Source organism: Hyperolius riggenbachi, chromosome 9 (assembly GCF_040937935.1).
Source record: "Hyperolius riggenbachi isolate aHypRig1 chromosome 9, aHypRig1.pri, whole genome shotgun sequence".
Lineage (NCBI taxonomy): Eukaryota > Metazoa > Chordata > Amphibia > Anura > Hyperoliidae > Hyperolius > Hyperolius riggenbachi.
Window position 1 is genome coordinate 61,551,335 of NC_090654.1, and position 17,742 is coordinate 61,569,076.

The window sequence follows — 17,742 nt, forward strand, 5'->3', positions numbered from 1 at the left end:
ATCTTCCCGTCCTCTGGCCTGTGTCGGGGTTGCCCTGCGCGCTGGTTGTGCTGCAGTCTCTCGGTGCTCCTCACTTTGTTCTTGTTCCCCTGGAGCTTCCATAGCGGTCGATTGTGGAGGTTCAGCTTCTTCCACACTCGGTCCTGCAACCTCAACATCCAAGCTCTCTTCTGCCAAGTCATCATCAAAGGACGGAGTTGTGATTAAGGACTCCCTCCTCCTACTCCTCGCCTCGGGGCAATAGGTTACATCGGCGACGTCATCATCCACCAAGCTCTCCTCACTGCTGAACCGTGCCTCCTGGGTCGGTTCCTCTTGCTCCAAATTGTCTTCAGTCCTGTAGATAAAAAAAATATTTATTGGTGTGCCAAACAGCATGTGGCGTCAATTCACAGAGCTAGCAAACACTAGCAATCACTTTATCACCCGTTTCTACCCAACATTTGATAAAGCTTGTGAGAAAAGTTCGCTAGCCATGGGAATTGAGGCCATAGCAATACATGGCCGAAGTCATGGTAAATGAGCTCTCAGTTCCTGCCCACAGTAGTGGTACTTACAGTCTAGGTTCCAGGCTTGCATTGATGAAAGACAATTGCTTGGCAAATTGGTAGTCTTTTTGTCGCCTTCCCCCGCCACTGCCACTTCGTTCGGCAAGTTTTTTCTTCCGTAGCCATTTCACATATGCATCCCGTATATTGCGCCACCTTGTCTTGTACCTTTCTCCTGTAACGACATGAAAAATTGATTTCGATTATTTCTCTTGTAGGTACATCGCAACTGGACAAACATATACATCGCTACATGTCACATTTCGTATTGGGAAGAGCACGGTGGCAGGCATCGTCGTGAGGACTTCGAGGATCCTTTGGACGCGACTGAGGGCCAGATACATGCCTGTGCCGGACACCACGAAATGGGAGGAGATCGCCCAGGGCTTCTGGACCGAGTGCAAGTTTCCTAATTGTGTTGGCGCACTGGATGGGAAACACATCCGGATTCAGAAACCCGTGGGGAGTGGCAGCCATTATTTCAACTATAAAAAATACTTCAGCATTGTTCTAATGGCAGTGGCAGATGCGGACTACAAGTTTGTGTACGTGGACGTGGGGTCGTACGGTAGTTCCAATGACTCTGGAATTTTCCAGCGTACGACCCTTTGCCGGCTGATGGAGGAAGGCAGACTGCGTCTCCCCCGTGACAGACCCTGGCCTGGGACAAGGGCACCGGCCTACCCCTATGTGTTTGTGGGGGACGAGGCCTTCGCCCTGTCCGACCATGTAATGCGTCCGTACCCAGACAGGGGACTTGATGCCAGCCAGCTACACTTCAATGCTCGGTTGAGCCGTGCAAGGAGAATGGTGGAGTGCACATTTGGGATCCTGGTGTCAAAGTGGAGGGTGTTCCACACGCCCATGCTGCTGAAACCGGGCAACGCAGTTGCCGTGGTGAAGGCAGCATGCATCCTCCACAACTTTGTGCGGCAGGAGGAAAGAGAGACTCCGGAACCCCCGAATGTGCTTCCACTAATGCCCCTGCGGAGGTATGCAACCAGGCCAAGGGTAGTGTCACTGCGGAACAGGGACCAACTGAGACTTTATTTTACCACACCACCTGGACGAGGGTGAATGTTTGGTTTTTAATATGTTTTGTTGAAATGTGTTTATTTTGGAGTTTCAAGTTTGAGTGATTTTAAATGTATTAATTTTTTACAATAAATTGATGTATAATAATTGGTCATTGTGTATGTTTTATGTGCACAGGTGGGGTACATCGCAGGTGGGTGGGATACATCACAGGTGGGTGGGATACAGCACAGGTGGGTGGGATACAGCACAGGTGGGGTACAGGTGGGTGGGATACATCACAGGTGGGATACATCACAGGTGGGGTAGAGGTGGGTGGGATACATCACAGGTGGGGTAGAGGTGGGTGGGATACATCACAGGTGGGGTAGAGGTGGGTGGGATACATCACAGGTGGGGTACAGGTGGGTGGGATACATCACAGGTGGGGTACAGGTGGGTGGGATACATCACAGGTGGGGTACAGGTGGGTGGGATACATCACAGGTGGGGTACAGGTGGGTGGGATACATCACAGGTGGGTGGGATACATCACAGGTGGGATACACCACAGGTGGGATACATCACAGGTGGGATACATCACAGGTGGGGTACAGGTGGGTGTGATACATCACAGGTGGGTGGGATACAGCACAGGTGGGGTACAGGTGGGTGGGATACATCACAGGTGGGATACATCACAGGTGGGGTACAGGTGGGTGGGATACATCACAGGTGGGGTAGAGGTGGGTGGGATACATCACAGGTGGGGTACTGGTGGGTGGGATACATCACAGGTGGGATACATCACAGGTGGGGTACAGGTGGGTGGGATACATCACAGGTGGGGTAGAGGTGGGTGGGATACATCACAGGTGGGGTACTGGTGGGTGGGATACATCACAGGTGGGATACATCACAGGTGGGGTACAGGTGGGTGGGATACATCACAGGTGGGATACATCACAGGTGGGGTACAGGTGGGTGGGATACATCACAGGTGGGGTAGAGGTGGGTGGGATACATCACAGGTGGGGTACTTGTGGGTGGGATACATCACAGGTGGGATACATCACAGGTGGGGTACAGGTGGGTGGGATACATCACAGGTGGGGTAGAGGTGGGTGGGATACATCACAGGTGGGGTACTGGTGGGTGGGATACATCACAGGTGGGGTACTGGTGGGTGGGATACATCACAGGTGGGATACATCACAGGTGGGGTACAGGTGGGTGTGATACATCACAGGTGGGTGGGATACAGCACAGGTGGGGTACAGGTGGGTGGGATACATCACAGGTGGGATACATCACAGGTGGGGTACAGGTGGGTGGGATACATCACAGGTGGGGTACAGGTGGGTGGGGAACAGGTGGGTGGGCCACGGGTGGGTGGGCAACACGTGGGTGACACAAATCCATAGCAAAAGTTGAATACATCACAAGCTTAAACCACAAGCCCCCCCAAAAAAACTTCTAGTCAACATACCCTCTGTGCCTTGCTGTCTCTTGCTCAAGTTCTCAAAGTCCTCAACATACAGCTTGGCAATTTTTTTCCACAGGCCTCTGCATTTTTTGATGTTGCTGTGGTCCGCATCCCCCTTGTCCCACAGGGCTGGTACCTGCTGCACCTGTAGGATGAGGTCTTCTGATGTGTAGGGCCTCACCCCCTCGCTATCAGACAGATCCTGCTCCATATTGCTGCCAAAGAGCTCCAGCATGAAGTCACTGCTGCTCCACTCTGTGAACGCTGGTGCCATGTGGTCCCCATCCAAAATGGCCACCATACCATAGAGTCAGCATAGGAAGTGTGGTACAACATCCGGTTTTTATAGCCAGTGTGTTGTGCGCTCTCCGGTTCTCATTGGTTTCCATTGGCCGGATGCAACATTCCGGCTCCGGTCCGGATACGTCAGCCGGACCAGCCGGACCAAAAAATAGCGCATGTTGGAACGGACGCCGGAGTCCGGATCCGGTCCGGCTCCGGTCCGGACGAAACGGACGCATGTGAACGGTCGCATAGACTTTCATTGCTATGCCGTGCGTCCGTTTCGTCCGGTCCGCATGCGGTCCGGCTCCGGCACGGCTCCGGCACGGCGATTCCGGATAGCAGCCGCTAATGTGAACCGGGCCTTAGGCTGAGAAGGAGGACATTTTGCAGCAGTCTCACTCCACCAATAGCCATTGAGTATTGATGGGTAGGTGCTGAGATTTCTATACATCTGTATTTCCAGGGCTGCCCATCTGCCATTATGAAGTGCACCCCCTGCTGGATTCTTTGTTATCTTGTATGGTGGAGACTGAAATAAGAGGCGAGGGATACCCCGGGTCAGTGGCGTAGCTAAGGAGCTGTGGGCCCCGATGCAAGTTTTACAATGGGGCCCCCCAAGCACTCTGTACATAACAATTGATACGGCGCACCAAAACCTGCCAATGGCAACTACAGTGTCAAAGGTGTAAGAAGGGGATGGGGAGCAGTTTGTTTATGATTACCACTATTCAAAGTATCTATAGAGTAATTATTAGGATCACAGGACCAATAGAGAGCTAATACTGTAGCTGAGGGAGGGCCCTTCGGGGCCCCTCTGGCTCAAGAGCCCCGATGCGGTCGCTACCTCTGCACCCCCTATTGCTACGCCCCTGCCCCGGGTCGGTGGGAATAGAGCCAGGCTAAGCAGTTATTTTGGGTGCCGGCAACACTAATTAAAAAGGACACCACATAGACCACAATGTTAAAGGGACTCCGAGCAGTGCAGAAACTATGGGAAGATGCATATCATTTTAAAGCTCTCTTTCTCCTCTTTCCAGTGATATATAAACCGCCGCCCTACGCCTTTTAGTTTTCGCTATTTTCGCGATTGAAATTGCCGCGGCCGCGATTTCGATCGCGAAAATAGAGAAAACTAAAAGGCGTAGGGCGACGATTTAGGGGTCATCAGAAAGAGGAGAAAGAGAGCTTTAAAATGATATCCAGAATGGAGCTGCTGACTTTGAGAAAAAGGTCGCCCTATGTAATACAATGTAACTATGGAAAGATGGATATCATTTTAAAGCTCTCTTTCTCCTCTTTCTGATGACCCCTAAATCGTCGCCCTACGCCTTTTAGTTTTCTCTATTTTCGCAATCAAAATCGCGGCAGCAGCAATTTCAATCGCGAAAATAGCGAAAACTAAAAGGCGTAGGGCGGCGGTTTATATAGCATTGGAAAGAGGAGAAAGAGAGCTTTAAGATAATATGCATCTTTCCATAGTTTCTGCACTGCTCGGAGTCCCTTTAAGTGCGGAAATCACGGGACCCAGAGGGATTAGGCTGCTGGCACCATTAATAATCGCAAGTACAAGAGTATTATATTAGCCAGATTGCGGTGTGGGTAGGTTAGTGTTAGGTGGATATTGCGGCGAGGGGTCATTTAGAGTTAGACATCAGTGGTGGTGGGGGTGTTTGGAAAATGGTTGGTTAGGAGTTGGTAGGGGCGTAGGTTAGCAATAGGCATCCTGGGGTGGGGGGGGGAGGGGGATTTGGTTAGTTAGGGTTAGAAATAGATAGGGCTGTTTGTTTGGATTAGGCATTGGGAAAGTCAGGTAGGGTTAGGCATGGTTAGATGTAGGCATGGGCAGGGGGGTCGGTTAGGTTTTGGCATCGAGGGAGAAGGCTTATGTGAGGATAAGGTTAGGTTAGGCCATAGTAAAGTATAGATAATGATTACTGATATTTTTCTATCACAATTACCCAGTGATTCAAAGTAGTATAGCGATAATTTGCCAATATTCTGTTTGCAGCTGTCTCCGGCGGCACCCAAATTCAGTGCATTTTTTTAAATGTACGCGATCTTGGATTAATGGAGGGGGACTGAACCTGCAGATGACTTCATCTCGCACTAAACAACAGTTTGTAGCAATAGATTTAGTGATATTAGTGAAATATGCAGGGGCGTAACTAGAAATCACTGGGCCCCCCTGCAAATCTTTGGATACCCCCCCCCCCCCCGCACATAGGGTGTACAGAAAACACATACAGAAAAAAGGTTGGGGGTTAGGGGCTGTACTCAAGACCCTGCTGTACACTGAGTTGGGACTGTCTACAAATCTTTGTTTGCAAAACTTTGTATGATTCCTTATCAGTGAGTGGCTGAGCAGATGCAGTCATTAGAACAATTGTTCAGACAACAGAAAGCTTTTTCTCTCTGTGCCCTTAGTTGTCAGTGTCTCAGGACAGGGAAAAGAAACTTCTTCCCCCGTGGGGCCCCCTGCGGCTTCTGTGTCCCCCTACAGCTGCATCCCTTGCAGGGTCTATTGTTATACCCCTGTAAATATGGCATCTGCATAAATTGACCCTGTCACATGTCACATTGTTACTGAGAAATAAACTCCAACACAAAAATCGCACCCACTGCCTTTGGGCTTAGAGCCAAGTTGCATGTTATTTTCATGCAAACCTGGAATCTTGTGAATTGTTACTAAAAAATAAGATTATTGGCCAAATTACATTTCTTACACATGATCCTTGTAATTGTCCCTCCCTGCATTAGAGTTTCATTGTGTCTCAGTAGCGCAGAGTGTCAGTTCTCCAGATGAGACCTACACACAATGTAGCAGGCAAATGTCACCAGTGCTGTGGAGTATGGAGGGTGAGCGAAGGCAAACACCCACTGCTTCCCCCTCTCACTGTTTACTGTCATTCAAGGCCTTTCTCCACTTTTATTGACATTCTTCAGAAGCACTGGCACCCCTAGCTGGAATGTGTTGACATTCTCCATCTAGTCAGCTCCACTCCCACCCTTTCACTGCCAACATCCCGTCTTCCACCCTTTCAATGCTGGAAATCATTCTCCCTTTCTTAGCACTTCACCTCCCACTGTAACACTGTAACTGCTGGCGGCAGTCTCCAAATCTTTCACCACTGACAAGGAATCTCTCACCCTTCCACTGCCGACCTCCAGGCTCTCACCCTTCCACTGCCAGCCGCCAGTCTCTCACCCTTCCACTGCCGGCCACCAGGCTCTCACCCTTCCACTGCCGGCCGCCAGGCTCTCACCCTTCCACTGCTGGTGGACAGCCTCTTACCCTTCCACTGCTTGTGGACAGTCTATCACCCCTCCATTGCTGGTGGGCAGTCTCTTACCCTTCCACTGCTGGTGGACAGTCTCTCATCCTTCCACTGCTGGTGGACAGTCTCTCACCCTTCCACTGCTGGTAGCCAGGCTCTCACTCTTCCACTGCTGATAGCCAGGCTCTCACCGTTCCACTGCCGGCCACCAGGTTCTCACCCTTCCACTGCTGGTAGCCAGGCTCTCACCCTTCCACTGCTGGTAGCCAGGCTTTCACCCTTCCACTGCTGGCGGCTGGTCCTTCACCCTTCTACTGCTGGTGGACAGTCTCTAACCTTTCCATTTCTAGCCGCCAGTCTCTCACCCTTCCACTGCTGGCCGCCAGCCCCTCAACCTTCCACTGCTGGCCGCCAGCCCCTCACCCTTCCACTGCTGGCGGCATGTCCTTCACCCTTCCACTGCTGGTGGACAGTCAGTCTCTAACCCTTCACTTCTGGTAGCCAGGCTCTCACCCTTCCACTGCTGTCCACCAGTCTCTCACCCTTCCACTGCCGGCTGCTAGTCTCTCACCCTTCCACTGCTGGCCGCCAGCACCTCACCCTTCCACAGTTGTCAGTCAGTACCTCACCCTTCAATGTCTCACCTGAGTGGGTCCAGAGCATTAGGTGCACTGCCCAGTCTGGCTGGTCTGTTGTAGTGTTTATTGAACCTCAATGCATTTTTCATATACTTTTCGGTCCTATAAAAATTAAACAAATGTCTCACATGTTATAGAAATACCAATAACCTACACTCTTCACTATTAATATACTGTATTGTACGGTTTCTCTCTATTTTCTGGCCAGGAAGGTGGTGTCTTAACAACTACAAAGCAGCTCATGTAGACATGAAAAAGAGTCATCATGAAGGCATCATCTGCTCACCCTCAGCATGACCCACCCTGAAAACAGAAGATAAGCCCAGTACCCGATATCCTTACAACAATATACTGTATTTATATATCTGATCTACTGGATAAGCTCAACATCCAGTGGGGCAAAATAAATGGATTACATCCATAATAGAGAATATATAAAATATAACTTAGCTGTTATGCTTCCAGGTCTCCCAATTTTCTTGAAGCCCCTAGACCCCCCCCCCCCCCCCCCCCCCCGTCCTCACAAGTTACCCTTGCAGATCATATACACCGTCCAAAGGTTATGTCACAACCCTACAGATCACTGCCTACCCTGTAGACCAAGCCACACCCCTGCAGTGCAAATACACAGTGTCCCCCTCTGTGTCACCTCTGACTTTTGTACCTGTTTGTACAAGTTTAAAAGCCATTTTTTTTCTTCGATTTTTTTTAAATAAATTTTCACAAAAACTACAAGTCCAATTTGAAAATTTTTTTTGTTCCCATGGAAACAGAGAATCCATGCCGTTCATATCGGCGGGTCGTTCGTAAGTCGGGCGTTCGTAAGTCGGGGACTACCTGTACACCAAACAAACCACCAACTTCTCTAGCAGGTGGAAGGATCCTGACTGCTTTGCATGGAAGCTCTGCTAGGAAAGGGTAATACACTCTTTCATAAAATCATTCCATTTATCCAGCTTCAATGTGTATTCCCCGAGGTTAATTACACTGGATTATCCCATGTGACCCACAGGTCGGAGCGCCATTTCCCTGACTGATTAACCCTTCCATACCAGGAGAATTCTGCAGATCTGACACCGGACAGAATACAGTGGTGTTAATGGTCATTAATAGGTATTTAAGGGGGGGTTGGTCATCAATATTTTATCCTAATTGCCTAGATCTGCGGACTGCACGCCCCACTGGGCACGTCTGTCTGAATATTTAATGTACAATATGTGCGCGGGACAACGCATTAACTTCTAACCAAAAATAATGAGCCTCTAGGCCCCGGGCTTAAAGAGGACCAGTTATTGCGCAGTGGAGGAGCGCATGCTATAGGGTAAGAGGTATAAACCAGAGCTATGGAGCAGGAGCCACTGGAAGGCCTCTACATACATGAAAAAGGCACCTAGAAAAAAGAGCACAGGGGATTGCCGCTAAAATTAGCAATATTCTACTGCTAGATTCCGATAGTAGAATATTGGTAATCTTTACCGATATTTTACTATGGCTAAACTAAACCCTACTCTCTTACTCCTTCACTACCAATGCCTAACCCTAAGACCATACCTGGTGGTGCCTAACCCTAAGACCACCCCCAACCCCCCTCCCCCGTGGGGCCTCACCCTATGACACCCCCGGTGGTGCCTAACCCTAAGATTCAAACCTCCCTGCCCAAGACCCTTCCTTAGCCCACCCCCCAGTGGTACCCTCATTCCCCCTCCCCCATGGTTTTTATAATAGGAGCCTATTGCAGCACCTTTTTTTCTGATCTGGGACTGCATGACATAAACTGCGGTGGCCTCAGTGATCCCCAGGAGGCAGAAAGGTGACTCGCTCAAGCATATTTAGGCCATGGTGTACCAGACCTCACAAGGAATTGTTTACACGTATGTGGACAACACAAATTGCAGTTTTCTAGTTTACCACGTTATAAAATTTGAACGATACTTTTATAACGCCATATTTCTAAAAGGCACTCAGCATTGTTACAGTGGCAATCAGTAAACTGATCGCTGTACTGTATTTAACCTAAATTACTCATCTGTTGCTCTGTTCACATGAATGGAATAACAGATTGCCAGACGCAAGAAAAAGCTGCTCATAAAGCTTTATTGCGGATGCGTAATTATTAAGGACCCTTTTACACTTATTGCATTGCGCCGAGTTTCGTCACATCCCGTCCGGCACTCTGCCGCAGGGTCATATGTTAGTCATTTTATGTGTTGCGTTGCAGCAGGGGAATATTGAAATTTACAAACTGGCCTAAAGTGAAAATTAGACATTGAATGGATCCATGGCACTCTATATTTCAGCTAGAGAGAGTACCCTGGTGCTCTTTTGAAAGCAGACAAGGCTACATGACGGAAACTGCCACACATGAGGTTTGAGGGTGAGTTAAAAGGAAAAGACACATACAGACACATCACTAGACAATAGGCTAGCAACTCGTTATGTTGAGGTAAGTAGGAGAACAGCATGCCAGTACAGGCTTAACTGGGCTATCACTAATCCCAGTAACTTGTCAATGATCATTTTTCCCTCCTTCAGAACAGTTGTTCATACATACACACACTCCTCAATCTGTTGAAATAGTGATTATTAATAACTGACCTTCGCATGTTCTAAACGGCACACCACATAAAAAGGCAGACTGCTGCCCAGTGTTTGCTATAATTTCCTTCAGTCACATGTATGGGCTCTCAGGTTCTCATACTATTTATTTAGTACTCTGCTCATTGTCTGGGAACGTCCTGTCAGACTGATAGCTGGTCTGTACATTTCTGCTGTGGCTGTTAACAGGCAGGCAGGGTGGCGGCTTGCGACTAGCGTTCAAATGATAGGAATTCTCACAGACCTTCTGTAGCTGCAGCAGTGAATGTGTGAGATAATGGCAGAACTGTTTTAATAAAATATGGAGAGTATTAGTCTACCCCACAAGCGAGACGCCTCACACTTGCTCAAAGGAATGCATGAGAACACTTGAATGTGCTGCAGACGCATAAAAAAACTTTCTTGTACTGTTGTGAGATTGTATGTGTGTGGACCAAACTACCAATGAAAAAGTGTGTGGGTGAGGCGGCCTCTAGTGGCCTCTATAGATATTGCAATAGGAGAAATCCAATGCGAATACAGGTGGGTGGGGGAGGGGAGCAGGAGGTGCATAGGGCAAAGTCATTGACTAAAAACCAGACTATTTATCCACTGGTTGTCAGAATTGGGTTGGATAAGCAGATTGGATACCTGTACAGACAGATGAAATGAGGGGTGCTGTCAAAACTTTATGTAACTTTTGTGCCATGTATGTCTCACTGTCTGTGGCTTTGCACTTTAATCAGGAGTACTTATTAAGGTGAAAAATTACTGGCCTAAGTGTCAAAGCAACCCTGAAGTAACAAAAAGTATAGTGTGGTGACTACCCTAAAATAAAGTTCCATCCTATCTGCTCCTAAGGACCAGGCAGTGCCGGCCCGCTCATGAGGCGGGGTGAAACATTTGCCTCAGGCTGCATTTCTGGGGGGGGGGCAGCATCCGCCTGTCTATGGGTGCGGGGGGCCGCCCGCCGAGCTGGAGGGGTAGCGGGCAGAAAGGGGGTATTGGGCCTAGCGGTGGGGAGGGGGGTCGGACCCCCCCCTCCCTCGCCTGGGTTCCCTGATTTGCGCTCCCCTCCAGCTTTAAAAAGGGAAGTACCAGCTCTATGATTAAGAGGCAACAGGCGGGGATCACTCACCTTTTCCGCGTTTCAGCGTGCGCTCCACTGATGTCACTTCCTGCAACGCCGCCCACTGTATTGTAAGTGGACCGCGTTGCAGGAAGTGACGTTAGTGAAGCGCACAATGGAACGCGGAAAAGGTGAGTGATCCCCGCCCGTTGCCTCTTAATCATATAGCTGGTACTTCACTTTTTAAAGCTGGAGGGGAGCACAGATCGGGGAACCCAGGCGAGGGAGGGGGGTGACCGACCCCCCTCCCCACCGCTAGGCCCAATACCCCCTTCCTGCCCGCTACCCTTTCAGCTTGCCCCCCCCCCCACCCACCCACCCAAGGGCAGGGGGGGGCGCGGCTATTTTTTCAAATTTTGCCTCAGGCGGCAAAAAGTCTAGGGCCGGCCCTGGGACCAGGAAGATTAGAGCCAGAGCCCTAGAAAGGCCACAAAGGTCCGAGCCTTGAGCAGCTGCAGCCCAAGGGAGTGGCTGGACACCAAAAGTGGGGATGTTGCATATGAAAAAGGAGGCTACAAATGGATGAAAAAATGGAGAGTTGGCTGGCACTCAGTATAATGCTGATCGTTAGTGGAATGAGCTGTGCATGCTGCTACGCAAGGTGCTATCCCCAGTGTGGTTTAATGTGCTCAGGACTATGAAGGTAGTCTGTCAAATGAACAAGTAGAGGTATAGAAGTCTGGTACTATTGAGCTTAATTTTCAGCATAATACAAACAAAGTGCAAAAGCAAGAGGGTAAACTTCAACTTTGGTCCGGCAGTGGGTGCCGGGTGGTTTATGGCCTGACGACCGTTTCGCAGGGGGTCACCTAGCTTCTTCTAAGGCCATTAAAGTGCACACAATAGTCCTCGGAAGAAGCTAGGCGACGGTCGTTAGGACCCAAATTCAAAGATACCCTTAAAACCGTTGTCTTTACTTTACTTGTTTTCCTCTTTCCCTCTATTCATACTCTAACAAGCAACTCTCATTACCCCCAGTTGCTATTGTCTCCCATACATACAGTATCTGTGTTCCTCCTCCTCCAAGCAGGGCCGGGCCGAGGCATAGGCTAGAGAGGCTCCAGCCTCAGGGCGCAGTGTAGGAGGGGCGCGCTCAGCTCAGCTATCATTCCCCTATTGTGTTTGAAGCAGAAAGAAATAAGAAAAGGAGATACATGGAAGTGACTACAAGCCAGATAACTAGAGATTAAGGTGTCGGGGCCCTGGGTGCCTCTTAGTCTAATAGCAATCAGTGTGTGACGGCTGGGGTGGAGGGATGGAGGGGCTCACTTTGGTGTATCAGCCTTGGGTGCTGGAGGACCTTGTCCCTGCTCTGCCTCCAAGTATCTAAGCTCTGTAGGCACAGTCTTCTTTCCCCCTCTTTGTCATTCTTTGACTTCTTTATAATAATACATAGTCTTCAATGAGTAATGCTGCAAAACATGCTGACACTTTATAAATACAGTAAACAATACAGACAGTCCCCTACTCACAAACAACTCAAATTAGGGCAAGCTCCAGAGCAGGCATCCTCTTCGTGGGATCACTAACTGGTGCCTGCAACAGGCCAGGGAATAGTGACGCACAGTATAGTAAAGACCAGGGCTCAGACCGCATAGTGTTGAAATAGCATGGCGATTGAATTTAATTCATAAGCAGAGTAACTTGTCAGTTTGGTCAGGTGATCGATATGCAAGTTTCTGATTTGATTGTCATGATCATGTGCTAAAGAAGGGTGTGTGATCACAGAAAATCAGAGCTTTGCAAAAGTGTCAGCTGATCAAATAAATCACGTTTCTCCATAAGTTCTCCTAGACATGACCATCACTACTAGGGAGTGTAAAACCTTCTTCCGTATCCAAAGCCACAACTTCCCCAAGTAGCAAAAGTCTCCCCTTCCTCGGACCATTGGATGTACCAAGGAGGGTCCAATGTCACCTGCACAGACTTTGCTCTGGACTGTGAGTAGCCAGATGGATTCTAAGTTGTGTGAAACAATTAGTTTTGAGTGTTTCTTGCAGTTTTGTGCATAACATTCATTGAGGAGACCTCAACTGCTCCATATAAATTTTACTCCCATCAGCTGACTTCAGCTGACTTCCGCTTCTCCGTCACCACAACACACACGAGATCATAAAATCTAAAAGGCAGATTGCCCATAAAACCCCCAAGATAAGTGAACTTCATTAAACTTTGTGTTGCCTCCATCTTGTATACATTATATTAAACGCCTCACGGACAGCCAAGATCCATCAATCCCCACAGAGATGTTTTTATCACCATATCCTTGCCTTGGCGTTTGGTCCTCAGCCAGCAGAGTAAGTGGCATTTGACAGCTCGGCTCAATTCGCCGACAGGGAAGGAGATTTGTCAATAAGATGCAGTTTGTCTTATTATGGATGGAGAGCAGAGAGGTTAATAGTGCCCAGGGCCCTTGTTGCGGAGTCATTACCGCTTCAACAAGGCGACCCATGTGCCCATAATTGACTAATAACATCTCATAAATGGTCATTGCTGGAGGACATAACCCTTTCAATGCTGCTTTTCTTGGTCCATAGCAATAATTACCTTCATATTCTACTATGAGGCTTGTCATATTGCATCTGTGTCCAATGCCAGAAGACAGCCATTGAATTGCTTCCTCACCTGATCAGTAGCCATGACAATACTAATATGAGGCAGGTGGTATGTCATCAGAAGACAAAGCTAAAGGACATAACTCTTTCATTGCAACCTTACCTGATAAACAGTCACTACTACCTTGCCTACTGCTATGGGGCCCGGCTAGATATATCTCTGCAGTGGCCAGTCCCAGAGGAGGTAACCCGTTCACTGCCACCTCTCCTGACCCATAGCTATAACTACCCTCATCTACTTCTATAAGGCTGCATTTATCTCTTCCGTGGTCAATGCCAGAGGAGGTAACCCTTTCACTGCCACCTCTCCTGACCCATAGCCATAACTACCCTCATCTACTTCTATAAGGCTGGATTTATCTCTTCAGTGGCCAATGCCAGAGGAGGTAACTCTTTCACTGCCACCTCTCCTGACCCATAGCTATAACTACCCTCATCTACTTCTATAAGGCTGGATTTATCTCTTCAGTGGCCAATGCCAGAGGAGGTAACCCTTTCACTGCCACCTCTCCTGATCCACAGCCACTACTACCTTGTCTACTGCTGGTAGTCTAAAGGCTGGTAATATATAATCAGTAGCCAATTTTAGAGGTTGAATACTCTTCATTGCCACCTGTCCTGATCCAGAGAACTACCTTAATCAACTGCTATGAGGCCCGGCTAGTTATATCTCTTCAGTGGCCAGTGGCAGAGGAGGTAACCCTTTTACTGCCACCTCTCCTGATCAGAGCAGGGACAAGGTCCTCCAGCACCCAAGGCTGAGACACCAAAGTGCGCCCCTCCATCCCTCCCACCCCAGCTGTCACACACTGATTGCTATTAGACTAAGAGGGCCACAGGGCCCACAACCTCCCCAACACTTTAATATCTAGTTACCTGGCTTGCAGTCACTGCTATGTATCCCCTTTTCGTATTTCTTTCTGCTTCATACACAATTAGGAATGACAGCTGAATGAATTGTGCGCCCCCTCCTAAACTGCGCCCTGAAGCTGGAGCCTCTCCAGCCTATGCCTCGGCCCGGCCCTGCTCCTGATTCATAGCCGTAACTACCCTCATCTACTTCTATAGGGCTGGATATATCTCTTCAGTGGCTAATTTCAGAAAAGGTAGCCCTTTCACTGCCACCCCTCCTGATCCACAGCCTTAACTACCCACATCTACTGCTATGTGGCTAGATACAGGTTTTCAGTGGCCAGTGGCAGAGGAGGTAACACTTTTACTGCCACCTATACTGATCTTTAGCTGTAACTACCTTTCTTTATTTCTATAGGGCTGGATATATCTCTTCAGCGGCCAATGTTAGAAGAAATAACCCTTTCACTGCCACGTCTCCTGATCTATAACTACTCTTACCTACTGATATAGGGCTGTATATATCCCTTCAGTGGCCAATGTCAGAGGGAGTAACCCTTTTACTGCCACCTGTCCTGATCCATAGCCATAACTACCTTCATCTATTGCTATGGAGTCTGGCTGGATATATCTCTTTAGTTGCCAATTGCCGAGGAGGTAACCCTTTTACTGCTGCCCATTCTGGTCCATAGCCATGATGATTACTCTTATCTAAGCTGATCACCTCCTCTCATACTCGTATCCAGGACTTCACACGAGCAACATCCCTTATCTGGAACTCTCTTCCACAGCCTGTACGTCATGCTCCAAACCTGGACATCTTCAAACACACTCTTAAAACACACCTATTCAGACAAGCTTATAACATTTTATAGCCCTTATTTACTTATCTGTTCACATTTGTAATCAGAGGCAAAGGTTCACTGCCTCATCCACCCCTCCACCCCTTTCCTAGTGTGTCCCCACTACCCTTTGGATTGTAAGCTCACAAGGGCAGGGTCATCCTCCTAACATTTACTGTTTTTGTTGCAATATTTGTGACTCTGCTGTACATTTTTTGTCTGTACCTATGTTCCCCTTGTCTTTTCGTGCTCTGTAAAGCGCTGCGGAATATGTTGGCGCTATGTAAATAAATAATAATAATACTCTACTACAGCAATGAATACTATCCCATCAGTGGCCACTGCTATAGAGTATAACCCTCTCACTGCCACTTCACCTGATCCATAACAATATTTACCCTCATATACTACTACGGAGGCGGGAGGTATCTCATCAGTGACCAGTGCTAGGAGAGGTAACCCTTTTCAAGTTTCCCAGTTGTGATCTTTTGAGCAATGGCATTAACTTGTATCCTTCTTACTGAATTCTGGATTTTGGCATAGTGTGATTTATTTTTCACTTTCACAGATCAATAGATTGCCATTTTCATACCTGAGGATGTACCAGTTTTTTGTTTCCTGAGACTGATGGAGTGGTGATCACAGGCTACGGATGCAAAAGACTGAACAATGTACACAGATTTTGGAACAATATATGCCGCCATCTAGAAGGGTAGGCGTTGCTTATTTCAACAAAACATGGCCAGACTGCCTACCACCCAATTTACTACAGCATGGCTCCGTAGAAGTACAATCCAGGTACTACAGAGGGAGATTCTTCAGATTAAAAATAGTCTGGCACAAAATGCATCACGTGCACCAGCGTACATGCAAGCGGGCAAACACACAATCATGGACTCCATGCTGAGACAAGCACAAACAGCCTCCCCCTTCATGCGCCTGGGCACAGCGCTCACATCAACGTCTTACAGCACTAGCGTTTGCACCATGTAGACGTAGGCGCAAACCGCCAGACCCCACTCATAGCAGCCTAACAAGATGTGTCAGGATGCCTAACATCTGTAGGTACCATACTCCCCGTCTGGACAAGCAACTGACTGTGAAAAGCACTGAAATCCTGTATCAGTTAACATTTTAAAACTATAGCAATTGGCTTTCTTGCTTCCAAATATTTACAGAAAAAAAGTCATGCAAAACACACCAGTAAATGCATCCCTGAACCTACATTTTTTTTAATTGAGTTGATGGCATTCATTTTATAATGGAAATATATTTTTCAAAAAAAAACCAGTAGTTAACAGTCTTTACATTTGCTATGATGTCTTTGTACTATTTTCTATTAAATGTATGGTTTGCTTGATTTGCAAACCATGGCATACAGTTTTTATTTACTTTTTATACAGCATACCAATGAGTACGTGGTGGTGCCACTCTGAGGAATGGTAATGACTCATCGATGACCAAAGCCAAGGAATGTGAACTGTTCACTGCTACCTCCATAGTCAGGACTACACTAATCTACCACTATGGGGTAACAATATCCAATTAGTGACGAATGCCAGAGTTTGTAATCCCTTCCCTGCCACCTCTCCCGATAAAGAGCAGCTGACAGTCTAATGGTTAAAGGTGGCCATACACTGGCCCGATTTGCGGCAGTTTCGACAGCAGATTCGATCACTGGGATCGAATCTGCTGCCAATCGTTCGCGCAACACGCACCCGCCGATCCGATTTCCTCCCGAAATCGGATCGGTCCGTCGATCGCGCCGTGCGGGAAATTACCCTCGATCGCCCGCGGGTAGGGAGCGCGTCGCTAGCGGCGGCCGATCCGATCAGGTATACATTACCTGAGGCTGGCTCCCGGGCATCCCGTCCGTCACTGCTCCTGTCATGGCGCCTCCGGCATCCTCGCATAACTTCCGCTGTCATGCCAGTGACAGCGGAAGTACAACTAGAGGGCGCTCTATTTGAACTTCCGCTGTCACTGGTGTGATAGCTTAAGTTCTATGCGGATGCCGGAGCCGGAGGTGCCACATGACGGGGACATCACGCCCGGGAGCCAGCCTCAGGTAATGTATACCGGCGGGGGGAGCGGCGGTAGCACCACCACAACAGATTGTGATCGGTTTCAGGCTGAAATCGATTCACAATCTGTTTGCAGGAAAGGCAGCCATACGATCCCTCTCTGATCAGATTCGATCAGATAGGGATCTGTCAGCTGGTCGATCTGATGGCACATCGACCAGTGTATGGCTGCCTTAAAGATATAGCCTGATGAAACAGAGATTGCAGTCTCTGAGAAACACGTCGCATTTTAAATAAACGATTTCCCTTTTTTATATCTCTAAAAGTCTACTAGCATCCCTGTTTTTAGTTGTCACTGCGGTGGTGCTTAGCAACTGCGCGATGCTGCTATTGTGCATAGTGTATGACTACCAGCCACGCATGACGTAGGGACGCCACTCTCCCTCTTCTTGCACTGACC

The 17,742-nt window shown here is 48.4% G+C and overlaps 1 long non-coding RNA gene across 1 annotated transcript; it reads right to left on the reverse strand.

The window, feature by feature from the left end:
- Positions 1-582: 582 nt before the first annotated feature.
- LOC137531608 (uncharacterized) lies at positions 583-17,407 on the reverse strand. The gene is made up of 3 exons (XR_011023683.1): positions 17,105-17,407; positions 7,253-7,348; positions 583-723 (listed from the first exon to the last, which is right to left on the reverse strand). It is a non-coding gene; the product is annotated as an uncharacterized lncRNA (long non-coding RNA).
- Positions 17,408-17,742: the final 335 nt, after the last annotated feature.